At 39.5% G+C, this 23,869-nt stretch overlaps 1 protein-coding gene across 1 annotated transcript in view; it reads right to left on the bottom strand.

Moving 5' to 3' along the window:
* The window catches only part of CFDP1 (craniofacial development protein 1), a 138,455-nt gene that overhangs the window by 73,759 nt on the left and 40,827 nt on the right, over positions 1–23,869 (bottom strand). The gene's annotated exons all lie outside the window — the stretch shown is intronic.

The following is a 23,869-nucleotide window of genomic DNA, read 5'->3' as shown; positions in this document are numbered from 1 at the left end:
ATGAAAGTCTGAGCACAAAACCTTTTTGTGGCCCCCTCTTGTGACACTCACCTTTTAAAATGCTTACTAAATACTTACTGCTCATCTAGTGTACAATCTATGGGGAGCTTGAACAAATGCAGGAAGCTTTTTATCCACACAAAAATGGTATTTGGGCAGGATATCTATATTCTGGCAACTGTCCAGAAGTGCTCAGCATTGACAAATGGGAAACTGATGTGAGTTTCCCACAGATCCTCATTCATTCATTTTATAAATATATACTGACAAACCATTATAAACCAAGTACTAGATTGAGAATAGTGAACAGATTTGATTCATGCCCTCAGGGAGCTAACAGTCTAGTGAGGGAGCAGAGAGGTGAAAAAATAAAATATAGAAGAAAATCCATGTAATTACAAATTGAGGTAAGTGCTACAAAAGAAAAGAATATTTTGTAAGATTCTTTTGTTAGAAAAGGGGCTATGAGAGATAAAGACAGTGGGAACCGAATTTAGATCCAAGAAGTGTCTCCTGAGGCTCTTCTCCCCTCTAAATAAATATACCTAAAATAAGATAATTTTTTAAAATCTATTATTTTAAGCACCTTTCTGCCAGAAGATTAGGGCTTTATTTAATAATTTACTTTTTAAAAAATGGTAATCAATGTACAAGGCACAACATTCAAAAAGTATTTGAAAATATGTCTCCCTTCTCTCTCCTGTCTTCCAGTTACCAAATCCTGTCTCCCCTGAGACAAATACTGTTATTAGTTGCCTAAGTGTCTTTCTAGAGATAATACTAAACTAAATGTAAAACAAGGACATTCTTCTGAATTCTTTTTTTTTGTTTTGGAAATATACTTATTTTCCATAAAAATGCTAGTTTTACTAACATGTAATGAGTTTATTACTACTTGAAAATAAATGTTTTAAATTTCTTAGTTTTAATTTCTAATACAGTAACAGATATCAAAAGCTCCTTGGGTCCTCAGTAATTTTTAGGAATGTAAATAAGTCCTAAAACCAAATAGTTTGAGAACCACTAATCTAGGCATTTATAAATGTACGTCAATTGTTCACTTTTAACCCTACTAAACACTGGTCATCTATTGCATCATTTTTCTTAAATACATCTTTATTGGAGTATAATTGCTTTACAATGGTGTGTTAGTTTCTGCTTTATTACAAAGTGAATCAGCTATACATAGACATACACCCCCGTATCTCCTCCCTCTTGCGTCTCCCTCCCACCCTCCCTATCCCACCCCTCTAGGTGGGCACAAAGCACCGAGCTGATCTCCCTGTGCCATGTGGCTGCTTCCCACTAGCTATCTATTTTACATCTGGTAGTGTCTATATGTCCATGCCACTCTCCCTTTGCCCCAGCTTCCCCTTCCCCACCACCCGTGTCCTCAAGTCCATTCTCTATGTCTACGTCTTTATTCCTGCCCTGCCACTAGGTTCATCAGTACCATCTTTTTTTTTTTTTTTAATCATTTTTGTAAATGTTTTACAGTGTGTTTGGAGTATATTGGCAATGAGATGGAAACCAAGTTACTTATTTGTGGCTACAGTGTGCTGTGGGTTATTTGGCCATCAACACAACACAAATTTCACCATGGTGACTGGCTAGTTGTTTTTCTACAGCACCTTAAACATTTAATGTATTAGTATGCAGTACTACTCAAAGCCCATAAAGAGTTTTCAGAAAGTAATTATAATGTATATGTCATAGCTGAAGGTTTTTTTTTGCTTTTGTTTTTGTTTTTTTTTGGCCACACCACGTGGCAGGTGGGATCTTAGTTCCCCAACCAGGGATCGAACCTGCGCCCCCTGCATTGGAAGCACGGAGCCTTAACCACTGGACCGCCTGGGAAGTCCCTGTCATAGATGAAGTTGAATGGCAAGGTTAAACACATACCTGTGGTGGGAGAGAAGCTATTTTTAAATGATATAACACAGTAATAGTGGAGTGTCTTCTTTGGACTAACCCTCCCACAGTCAGATAACAATGATAAACTCCGGACAAAACATGAAAAACAAGTATTTAAAGGCACTAAAGAGCAACAAAAACCAGGCAGACATTGGAGTGGAGTCAAATGCCAGAAGAAGGGAGGTGGCCGAGAGAGCCCAGTTATATTGCTTTGCCTGTGGGCACGCGCCAGTCCCTGTGGCATGGAGTGGCTACAACTCAAGCTGAAAACTGCATTTTCATGGCAGAACTGCCCAAGTCAAAAGCACATGATTATACTCTACCTACTTGCAAAGAAGGAGCCAGCAACAGGAATATTCATGACAGTATTTTCTTCTCTCTATTATAAATACAAGATGCTCAAAATAACAGCTATAGGGCTTCCCCGGTGGCACAGTGGTTAAGAATCTGCCTGCCAATGCAGGGGACACGGGTTCGAGCCCTGGTCTGGGAAGATCCCACAAGCCGTGGAGCAACTAAGCCCCGTGCGCCACAACTACTGAGCCTGTGCTCTAGAGCCTGCGAGCCCCAACTACTGAGCCCACGTGCCACTATTGAAGCCCACGCACCTAGAGCCCGTGCTCTGCAACAAGAGAAGCCACTGCAATGAGAAGCCTGCACACCGCAACAAAGAGTAGCCCCTGCTCGCCGCAACTAGAGAGCCCGCACGCACCAACGAAGGCACAACACAGCCAAAAAAAAAAAAAAAAAAGCTATAAGAAGAGTCTGACCAAGAGCTAAGAATCCTCAAATAAATAAAAAGAAAAGTGAACACAATCTAGTGGTAACAAAATTCAGATGTATATGGTTTTTATTTGTTCACGAATAACTCAACACTGGGCAGGAGGCACACACCCACAATTTCAAGACTCCAGCCAGGAGTGCTGACTAGCCTCAACAAAGTGTCAACTTACTGCCAAAGGATCCAGATCAGTGGAACTTTCCAGTTCTCTAAGGAAGCGATATATAGTTGCCTGCAAAATGGTTCCAAAATCCAATCAGAACTAGAAATTTAAAAAAGACTCAGACCAGGCTCTGAGCATCAAATACCTTCATGAAAGAATCAACAGAAAATCTAAGAGAAGCGCTCTAGTTGTGCCTCAATCCAGGGTTTAAGGTCTGGAAAATAACTCTACTTTTTAAACTGCTTGCAAAGTTCATTCAACTTTTCCTTCCAGGGACTTCCCTGGCGGTCCAGTGGTTAAGACTCCACGCTTCACTGCAGGGGGGCAGATTTGAACCCTGGTCAGGGAACTACGATCCCACACACTGTGCGGCACAACCAAGAAATTAAGAAAACAAAACAAAACAAAAACTTCCTTCCAGGTTTTGTTTCATGGAAAAATACAATAAAATCATCATATTTTAACACAAGGGAGTGCTAACTTTTATTGCTGGCTCCTCTGTACCCCACAAATTTAAAAGAACACACACATTCAAGCACCCTTCAAAAGCCTTTTTGAATCCTAAATAAGCCAGAAGATGTGTCAGGGAAGGGGAAAATAAAAGCCTCAGCAAGGAAACATTTTAGTTCCAAAATTCTAAAGGCAAACTGCTAACTGAAAAGGGAAATTAACTTTACCAGTCTTCAGATAAAGTTCATGACCTTGTTGTTTTAAAGGAATTCCTAGGCATGGAGTCAGATCATAGACTCAATTCCCAGTTTAGGAACTGAAACAATTCTGGCCTGGATGATAAAACGGTGATGAATTGCTTGACACACCTCTGCTGGAGCAGCTGCTCCCATCCATCCACTTCCCTCCCTTCCTCTAGAAGCTACTTCAAGGTCTGGATTTATCAGTTACATGTGCTAATTGAAAAGAAGGCACATTTCCCAGGCTACATTTATGGAAATAACATGCTGGCCCATTTCAACACTCACAAACAGATGTTAAACTGACCAAAGTATATTTAAATAATCTCATCTCACTCGTTCTTGCTAATGCTTACTAATTGGTTCTCTTACGGGACTTTCTTCCCACAAAATGACTGGCCATATAATAAGTTTTATAAATATTAGGAAAGTTGTTTTGCTCAGAAAAAAAGGAAAATAATTGCAGAAGAGAAGAGCTTTTCAAAAGAACTTTTACACAGTGGGCATTAAAAACTCTCCTAAGCCAAGGCACAGAATTCTGGCTTCTTTTTCTTTGTGACCCTCCATCCAGCCTAAACTTGCTGTGTAACTAACTGATCATGAACAAAAGAGAGGCAGTTTGAACTCCAGCAGGAGAAATACACTATATTTAAAGGGTCTGCTCCCCTAAGACTGTTCTGATTAGAGCTATGAAGCCATTTTGTCCTTTACAAGGGAACCTTGACTTCCTCTACACAATTCACCCATCCTAGCTGCGATAACCATTTCTATTTGAGAAGAAAACTCTGAGTTTTTAATCACCTTTCTAAATATGAAGCAGTGTCTACAAACACACTGTTTACCAAAAAGCAAAACACTAAATAAACTAAATGTCCCTATAGGGAAATGGTTGTATAAATTACAGAACATCCAATACAGAACACTATGCAGCCATTAACAGGAATATCAGATAAATCTATCAATACAGGCACTAACATGGTATGTGTCAGTGGGTATTTGTGTTTTTAAGCAAAAATGACAAATTTCAGGAAAACAGGCTTGTATGACTCCATTTTGGTAAGTAAAACCACCTTTTATATGTGGAAAAAAAATTCCCAGCACAGATACATATACAGAGATTACTAAATGCTTAGGGAAAGGTCTAGACAGAGCTATTCAACTGAAATATAATGGAAACAACAAATGAGAGTCACATATATAATTTAAAATTTTATAGTATCCATATTAAAAATGTAAAGGTGAAGTGAATTTTAATCATTTATTCTACTTAACCCAGTAAATTAAAAATGTTACCATTTCAATAATGAAACTGGTACAAAAATTGAGAGAGTTTGCTTATTTTTTTCTTACTAACTGTTCAAAAATTAGTGCATACATTACACTTACAACACATCTCAATTTAGACTAGCCACATTTTAATGCTCAGCAGCCACATATGGTTAGTGAGGACTGTACTGGACAGAGGAGGCCTAGAAAGAGAAACATCAAACTATTAACTTGCATTTTGTTTTCTATATTTTTCTGCATTGTTTGAATTTTTTAAGCAAATGTTTAAATATAAAAATAATCAAGACAGATCAAAAACCTAAACATACAAGCCAGAACGATCCGGGTTCTTTAAAAAAAAAAAAGGAAAGAAAGAAAAGGAGAAATCATCTCAACCTCAGGATAGATAGACTTCTTAGGACACAAAAAGCACTAATCATAAAAGAAAAAATAAAAGATAAATTTGAACAAAATTTAAAATTTCTGCTCATCAAAACACACCATAGGGCTTCCCTGGTGGCGCAGTGGTTGAGAATCTGCCTGCTAATGCAGGGGACACGGGTTCGAGCCCTGGTCTGGGAAGATCCCACATGCCACGGAGCAGCTGGGCCCGTGAGCCACAATTGCTGAGCCTGCGCGTCTGGAGCCTGTGCCCCGCAACGGGAGGGGCCGCGATGGAGAAAGGCCCGCGCACCGCGATGAAGAGCGGTCCCCGCACCGCGATGAAGAGTGGCCCCCGCTTGCCGCAACTGGAGAAAGCCCTCGCACGAACCGAAGACCCAATACAGACAAAAATAAATAAATAAATAAATTAAAAAGAAAATCTTTAAAAAAAAAAAAAAAAAAAAAAGAAGGAAAACTCTTTAAAAAAAAAAAAAAAAAAACACACCATAAAAAGAAATACTCAATAATAGCATTTATATCTGACAAAGTACACATATCCAGAATATATAACGAACTCCTACAATTCAACAACAGACTGATGAACAACCGAATAAAAAAATGAGACTGGAGGAGACATTTCATAAAAGAAGATATACAAATGGCCAATAAGCACATGGAAAGACGTCAGTATTATCAGTCTTCAGAGCAATGCAAATGAAAACTGAAGGAGATACCATTTCACACCCACTAAAATAAAAAAAGACTGACAAAACCAAACACGTATAAGATATGTACCAAGTGGAACTCTCATAAACTGCTGGCAGGAATATAAAATAATACAATCATTTTGGAGAACTGTTTGGCAGTCTGTTTTTACATTAAACACACATCTACCCTATGACCTAGAAATCCTATTCCTAGGTATTTATTTACCCAAGAGAAATAAAAACATATGTCTTCAAAAAGATTTGGAAACAACCCATCAACAGGATGGATAACCTGGTATATTCTCATACAATGGAAATAAAAAGGAATGAATATGACACAGCAGCTTGGGTGAGTCTAAAAAACATTATGCTGAGTAAAAGAAGCCAAGCACAAAAGAGTTACACAACATATTTGATTTACATGAAGTTTTGGAGTAGGAAAACTAATCTATCATAATAAAAATGAGTGGTTGCCTGGGGCAGAGGGTGCGAGGGGGCTGGGGAAGAGAACCAACTAGAAAAAGGCATGAGGAAGCTTTCTGGGGTGATGGAATCACAGTACACCTTATTTCAGGTGGTGGCTACGTGGATATATACAATCGTTAAACCTCACTGAACTGACACTAAGGCTCCTGTGATAACTAACCTATTCCCTGTCAAGAAAGTCAAATGTTATGGGGAACCAAAAAGCACTCAATGGATGCTATTTAATACATGTTCAGAATAGATGAAGACTGAGAAAATAATGAAGCTTGGAATATGGGGAATTATCACTAAAATGCTCTCTATCATTCTTGATGTGAGTCCACACGAATCTCTTCAACGTATTTTCTTCTAGTTTTATTATTTATAAATGAGATGAAGGCATGCTAACCACAACTAAAATGATATCCTCTCTCTCTGCAATCCTGCCTTATTTATATCTCGCCCCTTTCTTGAATATTTTCAATGTATATCCATATAATAAGGTATCTAGCTGAAATAACAAAAAAAAGAAAAGAAAAAAGATGGCAAAGAAGTGAAGAAACTAAATATGAGCAAAGATGAAGGACTTCCTGTATTCAACTACAATCTAGTCAATTTAGTTCAAAAGAAGGAAAAACATGAAGACTTTAAATATGCTCATAATTGAAAGTCAGGGAAATCTTTCAAAAAGTCTTTTCCCCACTGGCCATCCCCAGTTCATTCAGTTCTTTTTTTTTTTTTTCTTGCAGTAAAAGCTGTAAGAAAATCCCTGAAAGCAACAAAGAGGTAGTCACCCCAAATTGCCTTAGCAATAAATTGGATATCGTGCCAAGTGGCAGAATGTTTAGCTCAGGTCTCTATAACATCTCCTATATCTACTCCATTTACTGCAGCACACAGCAACTTTGCTGGCGGTCTCCAGCCACAGCCTGAACACTTTAATAATGGTGCATATTATACAGCAAAATCCCTTAGGTACATTTTAACCCAGCACCTATACTAAATGGAGAAAACAACCAAACAGTTATCCAAAAGGAAACACAAAGTTAAGTGCAGGAAAGGCTGAGGGAATACCATGTACTTCCTGACTAGAAAACAAGGCTTCCAGGCACATATCAGAGCTTTTGCTCACTCTGCAAAGATGTGCATTGTGTTGGACTTCCCTGATGGAGCAGTGGTTAGAGTCTGCCTGCTAATGCAGGGGACATGGGTTTGAGCCCTGGTCCAGGAAGATCCCAAAAGCCGTGGAGCAACTAAGCCCCGTGTGCCACAACTACTGAGCCTGCGCTCTAGAGCCCGTGAGCCACAACTAATGAGCTCACGTGCCACAACTACTGAAGCCTGCACGCCTAGAGCCCGTGCTCTGCAACAAGAGAATCCACCACAATGAGAAGCCTGTGCACCGCAGTGAAGAGTAGCCCCCACTCGCCACAGCTAGAGAAAGCCCACATACAGAAACAAAGACCCAACGCAGCCCAAAAAAAAGTATATTCCCTTAAGATGTGCATTGTGAAATGTATTGCTGTGGAAACAACACTTCTACAACAAGAGGACAAGTCAACCTCAAATAAAGGAAATAGCAGGAGTGGTGAAATAAGTCTTGTGTAATGAGTAAGGAACTTCCCACATGTCTATGCTTGAAGTATGGCATGAATAAGCTGAAATGAAATGTCATTCTAATCACATAATAAGACATTACAGTCTGTTTCCGGGGTCAGTTACTTGCTGAACACAAGGTGTGGAACCAAAAACACTCTCCTTTTAAGATTAAGACTGATAGGAGAATACAAATAACCAAAAAGATAAGAATGAAATCTCCTTAGATCTAAGTTTACCTAAGGCTTTTAAAAAATGGTGATCATTAATAAAAGCTATTTATTAATGCATCCAATAAATGCCTATAAATTATTTTCCATGTACCAGAGTGGACATTAAAAAAAAAAAAAGATACAAGGCCTATGCCTTCAAGCTCACAGTGTAGTGGTACACACCAACATGTAAACTGACAGAGTACAGTACAGCAAGTGCTGCAATAAAGGTTTTTAACAGAAGCATTGGAAAGGGATATTAGTTAAAGTTTTTAGATGAAAGACACAGACACTGACTCTGGCTGAAAGTGACAGAAAAGGAATTTATTTAAAAGATACTGTGGGAAAAGAAAAGATACGGGGGGCTTCTCTGGTGGCGCAGGGGTTAAGAATCCTCCTGCCAATGCAGGGGACATAGGTTCAAGCCCCGGTCTGGGAAGACCCCACATGCCATGGAGCAACTAAGCCTGTGTGCCACAACTACTGAGCCCACATGCCACAACTACTGAAGCCCACGCACCTAAAGCCCGTGCTCTGCAACAAAAGAAGACACCACAATGAGAAGCCTGTGCACCGCATCAAAGAGTAGCCCCAGCTCACCACAACTAGAGAAAACCCACGCACAGCAACAAAGACCCAATGCAGCCAAAAATAAATAAATTAAAAAAAAAAAAAAAAAGATACCGGGCTTTACAAGTGTCCACAGGACACATACCAAGCTAGGCCATATCCAGGGCCATAAAACTAATGTCAACAAATTTAAAAGAGGTGAGGGGGACAGACTTTTCTGGCGGTCCAGTGGTTAAGACTCTGTGCTTCCACTGCAGGGGGCATGGGTTCGATCCCTCGTCAGGGAGGTAAGATCCCATGTGCCACATGACGTGGCCTAAATACATAGATAGATAGAAACATAGATAGATACGTAGATAGATAGATCAGAATAGCAATCAATCAATAAAAGACGTGAAATAATAAGGAGTTCCTTAACAACAATGGAATCAAATGAGAAATCAACAACAGAAAGACAACAGGAAAACCTCCAAACACATGGAAACGAAACAATACACTTCTAAATAATGCATGCGTCAAAGAGGAGGTCTCAAGGGAAATTTAAAAATATACTGAACTGAATGAAAATCAGAATACAGCATGACAAAATTCATGGGGTACAGCTAAAGCAGTGCAGGAGGGACATTTGTAGTACTGAATACATACATTATAAAGAGGGAAAGTCTAAATCATCAATCTAAAGCTCTCACCTCAAAAATCTAGTAAAAGAAGAGTAATATAGGGACTTGCCTGGCAGTCCAGTGGTTAGGACTCCGTGCTCTCACTGCTGAGGGCCTCGGTTCAATCCATGGTGGAGAAACTAAGATCCCACAAGGGGTGCAGTGTGGCCAAAAAAAAAAGAGTAATATATATGCAAAGCAAGAAGAAGTAAGGAAATAATAATGAGCAGAAGTCAATGAAATTGAAGACAGAAAGACAACAGAGAAAAAAAATCAAGGAAGCAAAGAGATACTTCTTTGAAAGGAGCCATAAAAATCGACAAATCTCTAGCAAGATTAACAAAAACAGAAGACACAAATTACAATACCAGGAATGAAATCCCTTATCACTACAAACCCCACATACATCAAAGGAATAATAAGACAATGCCACAAAGAACCCTACCCACATAAATTTAACAACTTAGACAAAATGGTCCAATTCCTCTAAAAACACAAACTACCACAACTCACCCACTATGAAAGAGATAATTTGATAAGCTCTGTAAATATTAAGGAAATAGAACTTAAAAGAAAATCTCTAGGCCCAGATGGTTTCACTGGAGAATCTACCAAACATTTAAACAAGAATTAACATCAGTTTTACACAATCTCTTCCAGAAAACAGAAAAGAAGGGAACACTTCTCAAATTCATTTTATGATACCAAAACCAGATAAAGAGAGTAAAGAAGAGAAAACAAATACCAACATTCCCTCATAAATCCTTAACAAAATATTAGCCAATAGAATTCAACAATATATATAAAAAGAATTATACACCATGACCAAGTGGGGTTTATTCCAGGGATAAAAGCTCAACATTTGAAAATTAATCAATGTATACTAGCATAAGGACAGATATATAGATCAACAGAACAGAACCCAGAGATAAACCTAATTAAGGTCAATTAATTTTTGACAAAAGTACCAATACAATTCAATAGGAAAATACCTTTTTTCAAAAATGGTGCTGAGGGCTTCCCTGGTGGCACAGTGGTTGAGAGTCTGCCTGCCAATGCAGGGGACACGGGTTCGAGCCCTGGTCTGGGAAGATCCCACATGCCGCGGAGAAACTGGGCCCGTGAGCCACAATTGCTGAGCCTGCGCGTCTGGAGCCTGTGCTCCGCAACAAGAGAGGCTGCGATAGTGAGAGGCCCGCGCACCGCGATGAAGAGTGGCCCCCACTCGCCGCAACTAGAGAAAGCCCTCGCACAGAAACGAAGACCCAACACAGCCATAAATAAATAAATAAATACTTCAAAAAAAAAAAAAAAAATGGTGCTGAGGGCTTCCCTGGTAGCGCAGTGGTTAAGAATCTGCCTGCCAATGCAGGGGACAAGGGTTCAAGCCCTGGTCCGGGAAGTTCCCACACCCTGCGGAGCAATGAAGCCCATGCGCCACAACTACTGAGCCTGCGCTCTAGAGCCCAAAAGCCACAACTACTGAGTCCTCGTGCCCCAACTACCGAAGCCCGTGCGCCCAGAGCCCATGCTCCGCAACAAGAGAAGCCACCACAATGAGAAGCCCACGCACCGCAACGAAGAGTAGCCCCCGCTCACCGCAACTGGAGAAAAGCACGCATGCAGCAAGGAAGACCCAACGCAGCCAAAAATAAATAAATAAAATAAATTAATTAATTAAAAAAAAATGGCGCTGAAACAACTAGATATCCACATGCAAAAGAAGGAAGCTGGACTCCTACATCATACCATACACAAAAATTAACTCAAAATTATGCAAAACCTAAATGTAAGCACTAAAGCTATAAAACTTTTGGAAGAAAACTTAAGCATTAATATTTGTGATCTTGGGTTAGGCAACAGTTTCTTAGCTAGGACACCAAAAGCACAAGTGACAAAAAAATAACAAAGACTAAGGATTTCATTAAAAAAAAACCAAACAAAAAACCACACAACTATGCTGTGAAGGACATGAAAGTGAAAAGATAACCCACAGAATGAGGGAAAATATTTATAAATAATATACCTGATAAGAACCCTGTATTTAGAATATATAAAGAACTCTTACAACTCCATAATAAAAAGACAACCCAATTAAAAATGGGGAATGGGGCTTCCCTGGTGGTGCAGTGGTTAAGAATCTGCCTGCCAATGCAGGGGACATGGGTTCGAGCCCTGGTCCGGGAAGATCCCACATGCCGCAAGCAACTAAGTTCGTGCGCCACAACTACTGAGCCCGCGCTCTAGAACCCGCGAGCCACAACTACTGAAGCCTGTGCACCTAGAGTCCATGCTCTGCAACAAGAGAAGCCACCGCAATGAGAAGCCAGCACACCGCAACAAAGAGTAGCCCCCGCTCACTGCAACTAGAGAAAGACCGCGCGCAGCAACGAAGACCCAATGCAGCCCAAAATAAAATAAATAAAATAAATTTATTAGGGGCTGCTCTGGTGGCGCAGTGGTTAGGAGTCTGCCTGCCAATGCAGGGGACACAGGTTCTAGCCCTCATCCAGGAAGATCCCACATGCCGCAGAGCAACTAAGCCCATGCACCACAACTACTGAGCCTGTGCTCTACAGCCCACGAGCCACAACTACTGAGCCCGCGAGCCTAGAACCCATGCTCCGCAACAAGAGAAGCCACCACAATGAGAAGCCTGCGCACCACAACGAAGAGTAGCCCCCACTCGCCGCAACTAGAGAAAGCCCGTGCGCAGCAACAAAGACCCAACACAGCCAAAAATAAAATAAATAAATTTATTTAATAAATAAATAAATAAATTTATTTTTTTTTAAATGGGGAACAGATTTGAATAGACTCTTCTCAAAAAAAGATATACAAATGGCTAATAAGCACATGAAGATGATCAACATTATTAGCCACCTGGGAATTGCAAATCAAAATTACAATAAGACAGCACTTCACACCCCCAAAGATGGCGAGGATCAAAAAGACAGAGCTGATGAGGATGTAGAAAATAGAACCTTTGTGGAAATGTAAAACAATGCAGTTGCTTTGGAAAACAGTCTGGAAGCTCCTCAAATAGTTAAACACAGTTACCATATGATCCCACTCACTCCCACCCAAGAGAAATGAAAACACACGTCCACAGAAAAACCTGTATACAAATACAATTGCCAAAAAGTGGAAACTGACTTGAATGTCCATCAACTGATGAATGGATATCCATACAATGGACTATTATGTGGCAATAAAAAGAAATGAAATCCTGAAATATGCTACAAAATGAATGAAACTTGAAAATATTATGCTAAGTGAAAAAGCCAGAAACAAAAGACCATGTATTATACATTCCACTTACATGAAATGTTCAGAATAGGCAAATCCATAGAGAAAGAAACAGACTGGTGGTTGCCTAAGCTGGAAGTGGAAGGAATGGGGAGGTGGGGGGAGGAAATGGGAAGAGACAGCTAACAGGTACAGGATTTCTTTCTGGGGAGATGAAAATTGTCTCAAATTGGTCACAGTGATGTTTGCAAAACTCTGTGACTCTACTAAAAACCACTGATGTGTACACTTTAAATGGGTGAAGTGTATGGTATGTGAATTGCATGACAATAAGGCTCAACAAAAAAAATAAATCAACATAATCCATATTAACAAGCTAAAGGAAAACAAATCACTTGACTATATCAATATATACAGAAAAAGCAATTGACAAAATTTAACACCCACCCATGATAAAAACCCTGAAAAAAATCAGAAACAGAGGGGGCACTTACTCAACTTGATTAAAAGCATCTACAAAAAGCCTACAGCTAACTTATACATTATAGTGAAAGACTGAATGTTTCTCCCTAAGACTGGGAACAAAGCAAGGATGTCTGCCCTCATTGCTCTTATTCAACACAGCGCTGTAAGTTTGAGTCAGAGTAATAAGGCAAGAAAAGGAAAAAGCATACAGATAGAATAAAGGATAAAACTGTCCCTATTTGCAATAATGACTAACTACCTAAAAACCCCAAGGAGTCTATTTTTAAAAATCCTAGAAGTAATATGTGAGTTCAGACAGGTTGCAGGATATAAGATAAACACACAAAAATCAATTATATTTCTATATACTAGCAATGAACATGTGGACACTGAAATTAAAAACACAATACCAGTGGACTTTCCTGGTGGTCCAGTGGTTAAGAATCCACCTTCTAATGCAGGGGACGCAGGTTCGATCCCTGATAGGGGAACTAGGATCCCACATGCCACGGGGCACCTAAGCCTGCACACCACAATTACTGAGCCCACGCACCACAACTACAGAGCCCATGCGTTCTAGAGCCCGAATGCCACAACTAGAGAGCCCCTGTGCCGCAACTACTGAGCCTGCATGCTCTGGAGCCTGCATGCCACAACTAGAGAGATGCCCACATGCCTCAACGAAGAGCCTGCGTGCTGCAATGTAAGATCGCGTGTGCCGCAACTAAGACCCGATGCAGCCAGATATAAAAAAATAAATAAATATTTTTAAAAAAAACACACACAATACCAGGGAATTCCCGGGCGGTCCAGTGATTAGAACTCCATACTTTCACTGCTGAGGGCACAGGTTCAATCCCTGGTTGGGGAACTAAGATCCTGCAAGCTGCGCAGCATGGCCGAATTTTTTAAAATAATAAATAAAGTCAATTAAAAAGAGATAGAGAGCTGGAGTGGCTATACTGTTATCAGACAACATAGACTGTCGAACAGAAAAATGTTACTGAAGATAAAGATTGATTAAAAAAATACAATACCAGGCTTCCCTGGTAGCGCAGTGGTTGAGAATCTGCCTGCCAATGCAGGGGACATGGGTTTGAGCCCTGGTCTGGGAGGATCCCACGTGCCGCGGAGCGACTGGGCCCGTGAGCCACAATTGTTGAGTCTGCGCGTCTGGAGCCTGTGCTCCGCAACAAGAGAGGCCGCGATAGTGAGAGGCCTGCGCACCGTGATGAAGAATGGCCCCCACTTGCCGCAACTAGAGAAAGCCCTCGCACAAAAACGAAGACCCCAAAAAAAAAAAAGGAAACGAAGACCCAACACGGCCATAAATTTAAAAAAATTTTTTAAAAATTAAAAAAATACAATACCATTTATAATCATTCAAAAGAAAATGAAATATTAGGTACAAATCTAACAAAACACATATAGGACTTAAATGCTAAAAACTGCAAAATGCTGATAAAAAAACAAAGAAGATCTAAATAAATGGAGATACATACAATGTTCACTGATTGGAAGACTCAGTACAGTAAAGATATCGATTCCCCTTGGATTGACATACAGGTTTGTATTAGTCTGCTTGGGCTGCCATAACAGAATACCATAGACAGGTGACTTAAACAACAGAAATGCATTTCCTCACAGTTCTGGAGGCTGCAAATCCAAGATCAAGGTAAGACCTCTCTTCCTGGCTGGCAAACAGGTACCTTCTTACTGTGTCTTCACATGGCCTCTTCTCTGTGAATGTTTGGAAAGAGAGGTTTCTGGTGTCTCTCTTCTTTTTTTTTTTTTTTAATAGTTATTTATTTATTTGACTGCACCAGGTCCTAGTTGCACGGCACGCAGGATCTTAGTTGCAACATGCAGGATCTAGTTCCCTGACCAGGGATTGAACCCAGGCCCCCTGCACTGGGAGCCGGAGTCTTAACCACTGGACCACCAGGGAAGTCCCTCTTCCTCTTCTTATAAGGAGACGCGTCCTACTGGATTAGGACCCACCCTTATGACCTCATTTAACCTTAGTTACCTCCGTAATACCTTATCCCACAATACAGTCACACTGGGAGTTAAGGCTTCAAAATATAAATTCTGGGGGCGAGGGGGACACAATTCAGTCCATAATAAGGTTTAATGCAATTCCCATCAAAATCCCAGAGTTTTTGTAGATACAGACAAAATTATTCTAAAATTTATAAGAAAAGGCAAAGGAACTAAAATTGTTTAAAAAAAACTACTGAAAAGAAATAATAAAGTGGGAGGAATCAGCCTACCAGATTTCAAGATTTACTTTATAGGTCAGTAATCAAGATTGTGGGATAGACACATGTCAATGGAACAGAGAACCCAGAAATAGATAGAACCAAAAGCCAAACTGATTTTTGACAAAAGGGCAAAAGCAATTCAAAGACAGCCTTTTCAACAAATGGCGCTAGAACTAGGACAGCATAGGCAAAAATAAATAAAATTAAATTAAAAAATTAAAAATCATGCCTTATACAAAAATTCTTAGACTTGCCACTGGAAGTAAAATCCATAAAAGGAGAAATTGATAAATTGGACTTCATCAAAATTAAAAATATATGCCCTGTGAAAGATCCTCTTAAAAGGATAAGACAAGCTGCACACTGGAAGAAAGGATTTGCAAACCACATATCTGATAAAGGACAAATATCTAGAATTTACAGACAACTCTTAAAACTCAAAAGTCCAAACAATCCGGTTAGAAAATGGGCAAAAGACATGAACAGTCATTTCACCAAAGAGGATATATATATGGCAGAAGAACACATGGAAAGGTATTTAACACCTTAGGGAAATATATTTACATGCCATTAGGGAAATATAAATTAAAATCATAATGAAGTATCACTACACACCTACTGGAGTGGCTAAAATAAAAAATAATGACCATGCCAAATGTTGACAAGGATGCAGAGAAACTAAAATCCCTTACACACTGCTGCTGGAAATGTAACATGGTACAGCCCCTTTGGAAAAGTTTGGCAATTTCTTATAAAAACTATACATTCAATAACCACATGACCCAGCAACTGACCCCTCTCAGAACATTTACCTCTGAGAAATGAAATTTTAATTGTGGTGAGCAGAATAATGACTACCACCCCTCCAAAAAAATATTTACTTCCTACCCTCCTGGAATCTGTGAATTAGTTATCTCACCTTACATGCAAAAAGGACTTTGCAGATGTGATTAAGGGTATGGACCTTGAGATAGGGGAGATTATCCTCGATTATCAATCTGGGCCCAATCTAATCAAAGGAGTCCTTAAAAGTGGAGACCCTTTCTCAGCTGGGTTAGAGATGAGATGAAGGAAGGAACAGACATTCACAGTTTGAGAGGGAATCAACCAGTTGCTGCTGGCTTTGAAAACAGTAGGGGGCCATGAGTCAAGGAATGTGGATGATCTCTAGAAGCTAGGAAGGTCCATAGCTGAAAGCAAGAAAATGAGGACCTTAGTCCTACACTCACTAGGAACACAGACCTGCTTTGATTTTAGCATGGTGAGACCAGTGTTGGACTTCCAGTCTGCAAAATTTTAAGACAATAAACTTGTGCTATGTAAGCAGCTACATTTGTAGTAATTTGTTACAGTAGCAATAGAAAACTTGTTCACACAAAAATGACACACTTACGGGAATTCCCTGGTGGTCCAGTGGTTAGGACTCAGTGCGTTCATTGCTGTGGACCGGGTTCAATCCCTGGTTGGGAAACTAAGATCCTGCAAGATGTGTGACGAGGCCCACCCCCGCCCCCCCAAAAAAACCCACACAAACTCACACACTTACATTCACACAAAAACCTGTACACAAATATTTGTAAAACTTTATTTGTGATACTGTAAGATGTTACCATAAGGGGAATCTGGGTCAAGGAGTCAAGAAAACTGTGTTATTTTATACAACTGCATGTGAGTCTACAATCTCTCAAAATAAAAAGTTTAATTAAAAAAAAAAGGTATTGGGTTACTCATCAAAATCCAGGAGGATTCAAGAACCAAGTTCAGAGGCCAGAAACAATGCCCCCAAATCTCACTGCAGACCTAGACTGATGAGGATGCTGCTGTCATGGACACCATCCACATACTGCAGCTGGAACCCCTACGTAGGCCCAAGATTTTTGGAGTTCCCTCTGCCTCACTAGGCCTGGACTCAAAATGCTGGGCACACAGCTGATTCATGAAGCCAAGGTTCCTGACTGAAAACTAGCTACAAAGGGTGCTGGGAAATCAAGGGTTTTGAATATTCAGCTCCTTGCCTCCCATGAAGGGTGGCATTTATGAAATTTCTTGCAAATCTCTGAGGAGGTGAGACCAGACAGACAAAAAGAAGGTCCAGGGTCTTCCCTGGCGGTGCAATGGTTAAGAATCCGCCTGCCAGGGCTTCCCTGGTGGCGCAGTGGTTGAGAATCCGCCTGCCAATGCAGGGGACACGGGTTCGAGCCCTGGTCTGGGAAGATCCCACATGCTGTGGAGCAACTAGGCCCGTGAGCCACAATTACTGAGCCTGCGCGTCTGGAGCCTGTGCTCTGCAACAAGAGAGGCCGCGATAGTGAGAGGCCCGCGCACCGCGATGAAGAGTGGCCCCCGCTTGCCGCAACTAGAGAAAGCCCTCGCACAGAAACGAAGACCCAACACAGCCAAAAATAAATAAATAAATAAACTTATAAAAAAATAAAAAAGAATCCGCCTGCCAATGCAGGGGACACAGGTTCCAGCCCTGGTCCGGGAAGATCCCACATGTCACGGAGCAACTAAGCCCATGTGCCACAACTACTGAGCCTGCACTCTAGAGCCCGCGAACCACAACTACTGAGCCCGCGTGCTGCAACTACTGAAGCCCGTGCACCTAGAGCCCGTGCTCCACAACAAGAGAAGCCACCGCAATGAGAAGCCCACACACCGCAACAAAGAGTAGACCCCACTCGCCACGACTAGAGAAAGCCTGCGCGCAGCAACGAAGACCCAACGCAACCAAAAAAAAAAAAAAAAAAAGACGGAGCTAAAAGGGGGAGTTACAAATAGACTGATATAGATATGAGGGAATTTCACATAAGAAAATTCATGGATGTTTTAGAAATTGTATCAAAAAATATTTCCAGATATTTTGTTTCTGAACAGAACACGGAAAACCAACAATGGGAACAATGTAATAAATACCTCAAAAGAGAAAAGAAAAGCATCAGATATTTAAGATACAAAGTATTTTAATGGTGAAAATCAATAGGTTTTAGGAGAAGCATCAGTTCATATCTGATACGAAAGATAAGTCATCAAATGTATTTTTAAAGAGTATTGGGTATTTCCTCCTATGCTCAGAGTGATCAGAAATATTTCCTTTGAGTTACTCAAATTCACCACTTGTAATGAACAACTTCGTACTAGTTGCAGGGAAACACTTTTAAAAGAGGAATACAGGGTATCTGACCTTAAAGAACTCACTCCAGTTCAGGCAAGATGACTGTTTAATATAACCTAAACATTTTCCAGGTAAAGACCTAGAAATGCTAGATTAAAATATACCAAAAATTATTTTAAATGTATAGCTGAACCCACAAGAAAGAAAGGGAAACCCCCAGGGTGCCTGGATCAAAGAAGGAACTGAAAACCACAGTGGTAGCATATAAGTTGATATAGTGGCTACAAGGGGGTGAATGGGGTGGGGAAGAAGTTTCAATAACTTCCGCCCTGGGTTTTGTTATCCACATGATAACAGGACTGGTCTTGGACTTATAAAAGGTGGAACACTAGAACTAAAACTTCAAATAAAGTAGAAGCTACTTTATCTTCAGGGAGAGGACAGACTAGGAAAAATTCACCTAACAGCCCATGGAGCAGACAAGAAAAGTTTTCCCTGCTTGGACAGTAGGGAAAAGGGGGAAAAAAGTATCTCCTGAGAACTGGAACCCTGGGCCTGCAATCACATGGAGTTGGGGTTCACAATTACTTCAATTGTAATAGCTGAGTGTTCTAGAAACTTCAAAGCAAAAAAATTAACATAAATAGTAGCCCAAGCCAGGGCACCTAGTAGAGAATTCATCTCTACTTTTGAGAAATACAGGTTCACTAGGCCATATAAGATCACTCCAAGACAAAACCTTACTAAAGATGAGTAAAGAATACTAAACACAAAAGGAAATAATCCACTGTAAGAGAGACAACAAATGAAATAAAGACAGCTTTAGAACTCCAAGAACTTCTGATAAAAGAACCATCAGACGGACACTATAAAGGAAGTATACTTAAAATGATTATGAATATAAAAGAAAACCTAAAAACCATATGAATGAGATCCTATGAAAAAAGAACAGGCAGATTTGAAAACAAATCAAATAAAAATTCTAAAAATAAAAAACGTAGTCACACACACACAAAAAAAAACCTAGTCACTGGAATGAAACTCAATGAACAAGTTAAAACAGATTAGACACAGCTGAAGAAAAAGTAAAGAACTAGAACACAGGAGACAGCCAGAAGGCAACTCAGAGAAATAGTGAGATGAAAAATACCGAAGAAAAGTGAAGTGATACTGAGGACAAAATGAAAAGGTCTGACATACACGAGTTCTAAAAGGAGATAATAAAATGCAAACAGACGATATTCAAAGAGATAATGCCTGAGAAATTTTCAGAACTTTCAAAAGGCATGAAGCCTCAGATTTAAGAAACAAAACTAAATCCATACCATCTCCATTGTATTGAAACTGCAGAAATCCAAAGTCAAAGAAAAGATCTTAAAAGAGCTTTATTCTTCTTAAGGCATGAATAAGAAAGAATAAAATAACTATACTTCATGCTCCAATGTTTAAAGGGTCATGAGCACAACAGCAGTAGAGAGAGAGGACCTGTATCAGGAAAAAGTGTGGGAGGGCAGAGCTGGACTTGAAAAATGGGCAGGATTCCCATAGATGGGGAGAGATGAGGGCACCTGGGGGTGGGAGTGGGCAGTCTGAATAAGCTGAGGGAGGAAAATATGGGGCAAAGGGAAGGACTTCTTTCTGGTTGTCAAACAGAGTAACAGAAAAAAGTGTGGTTGGCTGGAACTAAAGTAGTATGTTGTTCACTAATATTAGGCTAAAGAATTTGAACTTAATAGTAGGTAACAAGGATCAAATTTTTGAGCAAGTGATAGGATCTAAACTGAATTTCTGACAAAAATCTCTTACCCCAGCAGCGGCACCCCGGGTGCATATAGGAAGAAGGACTGTTGCCTTTAAGTAAACTTAGGAAACAATTCTAATAGTCCAAGCTTTTCAAAAGACTTTAGAAAATATTCCAATTACCACAGAGAGAATCTGCAGAAAGAAAGACCCAGAAAAAAGGCAATGGGAATGAAGATGAAATATAGAGAGAAGAGGGGGAGGAGAGGGAGGGAAAGAATATAAATGAATATTTATAGACATTTTGAAGGTGGAATTAAAAGGACTTAATGGATTGGGCAGTGGGCGGGGGGGCGGGCAAGAAAAAGAAAGGGAAGAAGACAGCACTGAGGTTGGGACTGAGTGATTCAGGAAATAGTGGTGGTATATTTTTTCTCCAGAGACAGACCGGCAGTGTGACCCAGCAGATAAGAACACTGGAATAGAAAGAAGCTTTAATTTAGGTACTCTCTCTGACAAGCTACTTCACTACACAGGCTCCGTTTCTCCAGCATTGTAAAATGGAACAAGTTAGAGAAAATGAATTAAATGTTGGACCACTGTGGTGTCAAGGGTATTCAGAATAAACTTCCAGCAAGCAGTGAGAAATATGCAGTGAGGGTCTGGAGCTCAGGAGAAAGGCAGTTCTGGAAGGACAGAGAACCACCAACATAGAAGAGATGGTTAAAGCTGTTGGAGTAGATGAATGACATTATTTAAATGCATAAAGAGCAGAGGCCTGTGAATCTTGAGAAAACCCTACACAAATGCAGAAAAGGTGGCAGTGGATAAGCTTAGAGTCTTATCAGGAAGGGGTGTCCTGAGATAGCGTATCATAATTACATGACCTACCATACTGGGAGAAAGAAGTTGTGTGCCATTTTCCATTGCTAATCAATTTCCCCAAGGACTGATAAAATGTAAGGGAAAAAAAGCCTTTATCAAGAACTTTCCCTACTATATTTGGGAAGCACAGATCCTTTGCTTTCATTATGGTGCTAACCAAAGTCCTATTTCAAAGGAGTTTTAAAAATATATAACTCCAGTTTTATAAAGACAGATACTTCATAATCTAAGGCTTCATGCTGAAATTCTGTCTGGCTCATTCTTGAATGATACTATAAAACACATAGCTAATCCACGTTAGCCCAATAGGAAAGTTGGCTTCACCACCACAAGATTGAGAAATTGAGGTCCAAACAGGTCCAATGTAAGCTACATCAGAATGACTTTCTGAAATGCTATCAAAAACTTGGATTTAGTTCACCCACAGCACATACAGACACATGGCTGGGAAGGAGACATGATGCTTGTGGTTACTGTGCTCCAAAGGGAACTTCCTCACATCTTTTCTTTGAAACTAGTTACACTACACAAGAGCCCAAGATCAAGAATGTTTTGTACATGGGATCCCTTAGATCCTTCTAACTCTCACTTCTGGTCCAAATAAGTTATGTCACACTCTTCTCTTTTGGTTCCTGCCTCCTACAGGTCACCACTCTGCACGCAGCTGGGGCTAAATGATCCCAGTTTAAAGCAAAAGCCAATGCAAAGTGTGGGTTTTTCCTGCTCATTCTCAAATAAGCAGCTACTAATTGTAAATATTTCAAATTCAAGGAAAGTCTAACATTCAAAAGGTTGTGACTTTTTTTTACGGTCATAAGCATCCAGAATTACTATATCTAAAGATTAATGATTGTTCAGAATCTTCCATTTTCTTACTGATATAGAAATATTAGCCTAGGTTAGAAATTTTAAATTCTTTCAGCTGAAATTTATCATAGGTTCCCTTGGATAACTGGGTTTTGGCAAGAATCCAGAGCTAGTAACTGAATATAGTAAGTGCTGCACCTCACATCAGCCTGATTTTCAATCCCTGACCAAAATAATCAGAACACAGCTTCTCAGCCTCTCCCATAAGAAAAATCCCCCAATCCAAATTAAAATATTTATCAAATATGCATCTTTCTATGTAATCATAACCTTCCACCAAACAGCAGCAAGATGCCTGTATCAAAACGTGATCAGAACATAAGAATCACTGACTGCTATACTTAGGACAAATGACATTCTTTACTGACATTAAAACATTTCGGATATGGGGATATATGTATATGTATAGCTGATTCACTTTGTTATAAAGCAGAAACTAACACACCATTGTAAAGCAGTTATACTCCAATAAAGATGTTTTTAAAAAAAAAATGGGGGGATAGTAACTTCCAACACTATGGACATAAAGAGAGAAATAACACACAGCATTTTAAATAATCTATAATATACAGTCCCTAAATTGGCTCACGATTGCTCTCAGTGTTTATAAAACTCAGATTTTTACCTGAACTCTTAAATGACTGAGAATTAATTAACTTACATGATTTGATACAATATGGAGACTACCTATAGGTGATACCCAAACCTTAATTTATTCTTTAACATTTGACAAATGCACAAAAATGTAGCACTAGATTAATTCTTGGGGAAAAAAATCTGTTTTTGGTAAAGGTTTTCAAAGGAGGGGAAATTTTAAGCCACAATGCAAACCAGCAGGTTATGAAGATTCAGTTAACATAATGATTGTGGAGAAACCCTGAATACTAGTAATGCTGTGTGGAAATGGGCCCTCCCTCTCATGTAACACTGGAGAGATTTCAAATTGTTCTTGTCTATTATGATTTAAGGTGCACACATTTGATGAGCCAGCAATCCCACTTCTAAGAATCTGTCCTCCAGAAATAACAGCATGAGATCATAAAAAAATATATGCAAGGATTATTATGGAACTATTCATAACTGTAAAATTTGGAAAACTAAATGTTCACCAATAAGGGAATGGTTATTCAAATTATAGAATACTCACACAACAGAATATTATGCAGGCATAAAAAAATGTAGATGTTTATACTGGACCTAGAAAGATGCCCAAGATAGACTGTTTAAGTAAAAATACAAGTTGTAGATTAATGGAGAAGAGTGAGTACATTTTTGTTTTAATGTTATATGATTACAATATACTAGCATAGTAAGGGAAGGACTGGACATAACTGATAACCAGCTAAAATTATTAGCCTCTGGGGCTGGGAATGAAAGAACAGGCAGGTAGCAAGGAAATTTCACTTCCTTCTTTCTGAAAAAAATTTAAGTGGTAGGACTACAGGTCATTTTTTACTTTCTTATTTGTAATTCAAAAAACAACAGTAAAAGCTTTTGGATCTCAAGGAAAAAAATGAGAGAAGAAAAATCACCTTCCACTTTCTAAGCACAATGGTGAAGTTTAAAACAAAACAAATTCTAATAAAAGAAAGATGGAGAAATTGTGTAACACATAGAAATCTCATACCAAGAGAATAATCTAATTAGAGAAAAATGTATAGCATTTATATACCAAATCTTAGGGATGCTTCATGTTCCTGGGATCTTGCCAAAGACAAGCTATCTTTTCAGGGGGACTCTGCCCTCTAGTGTACACTAAAAGAAGCTAAAGCACTCAAAGTAAATCAATAAATTCGTGTTATAACCAAAATATTTCCACTTCATTCCTAGAGCATCACAATCCTCTCCTTAAATGAATGTCTCCATATCCTTATTTCC

Source organism: Balaenoptera acutorostrata, chromosome 19, assembly GCF_949987535.1.
Source record: "Balaenoptera acutorostrata chromosome 19, mBalAcu1.1, whole genome shotgun sequence".
Classification (NCBI taxonomy): Eukaryota; Metazoa; Chordata; class Mammalia; order Artiodactyla; family Balaenopteridae; genus Balaenoptera; species Balaenoptera acutorostrata.
The sequence above is the reverse complement of the archived record's forward strand: the minus strand, read 5'-3'. Positions and strand labels throughout refer to the sequence as shown.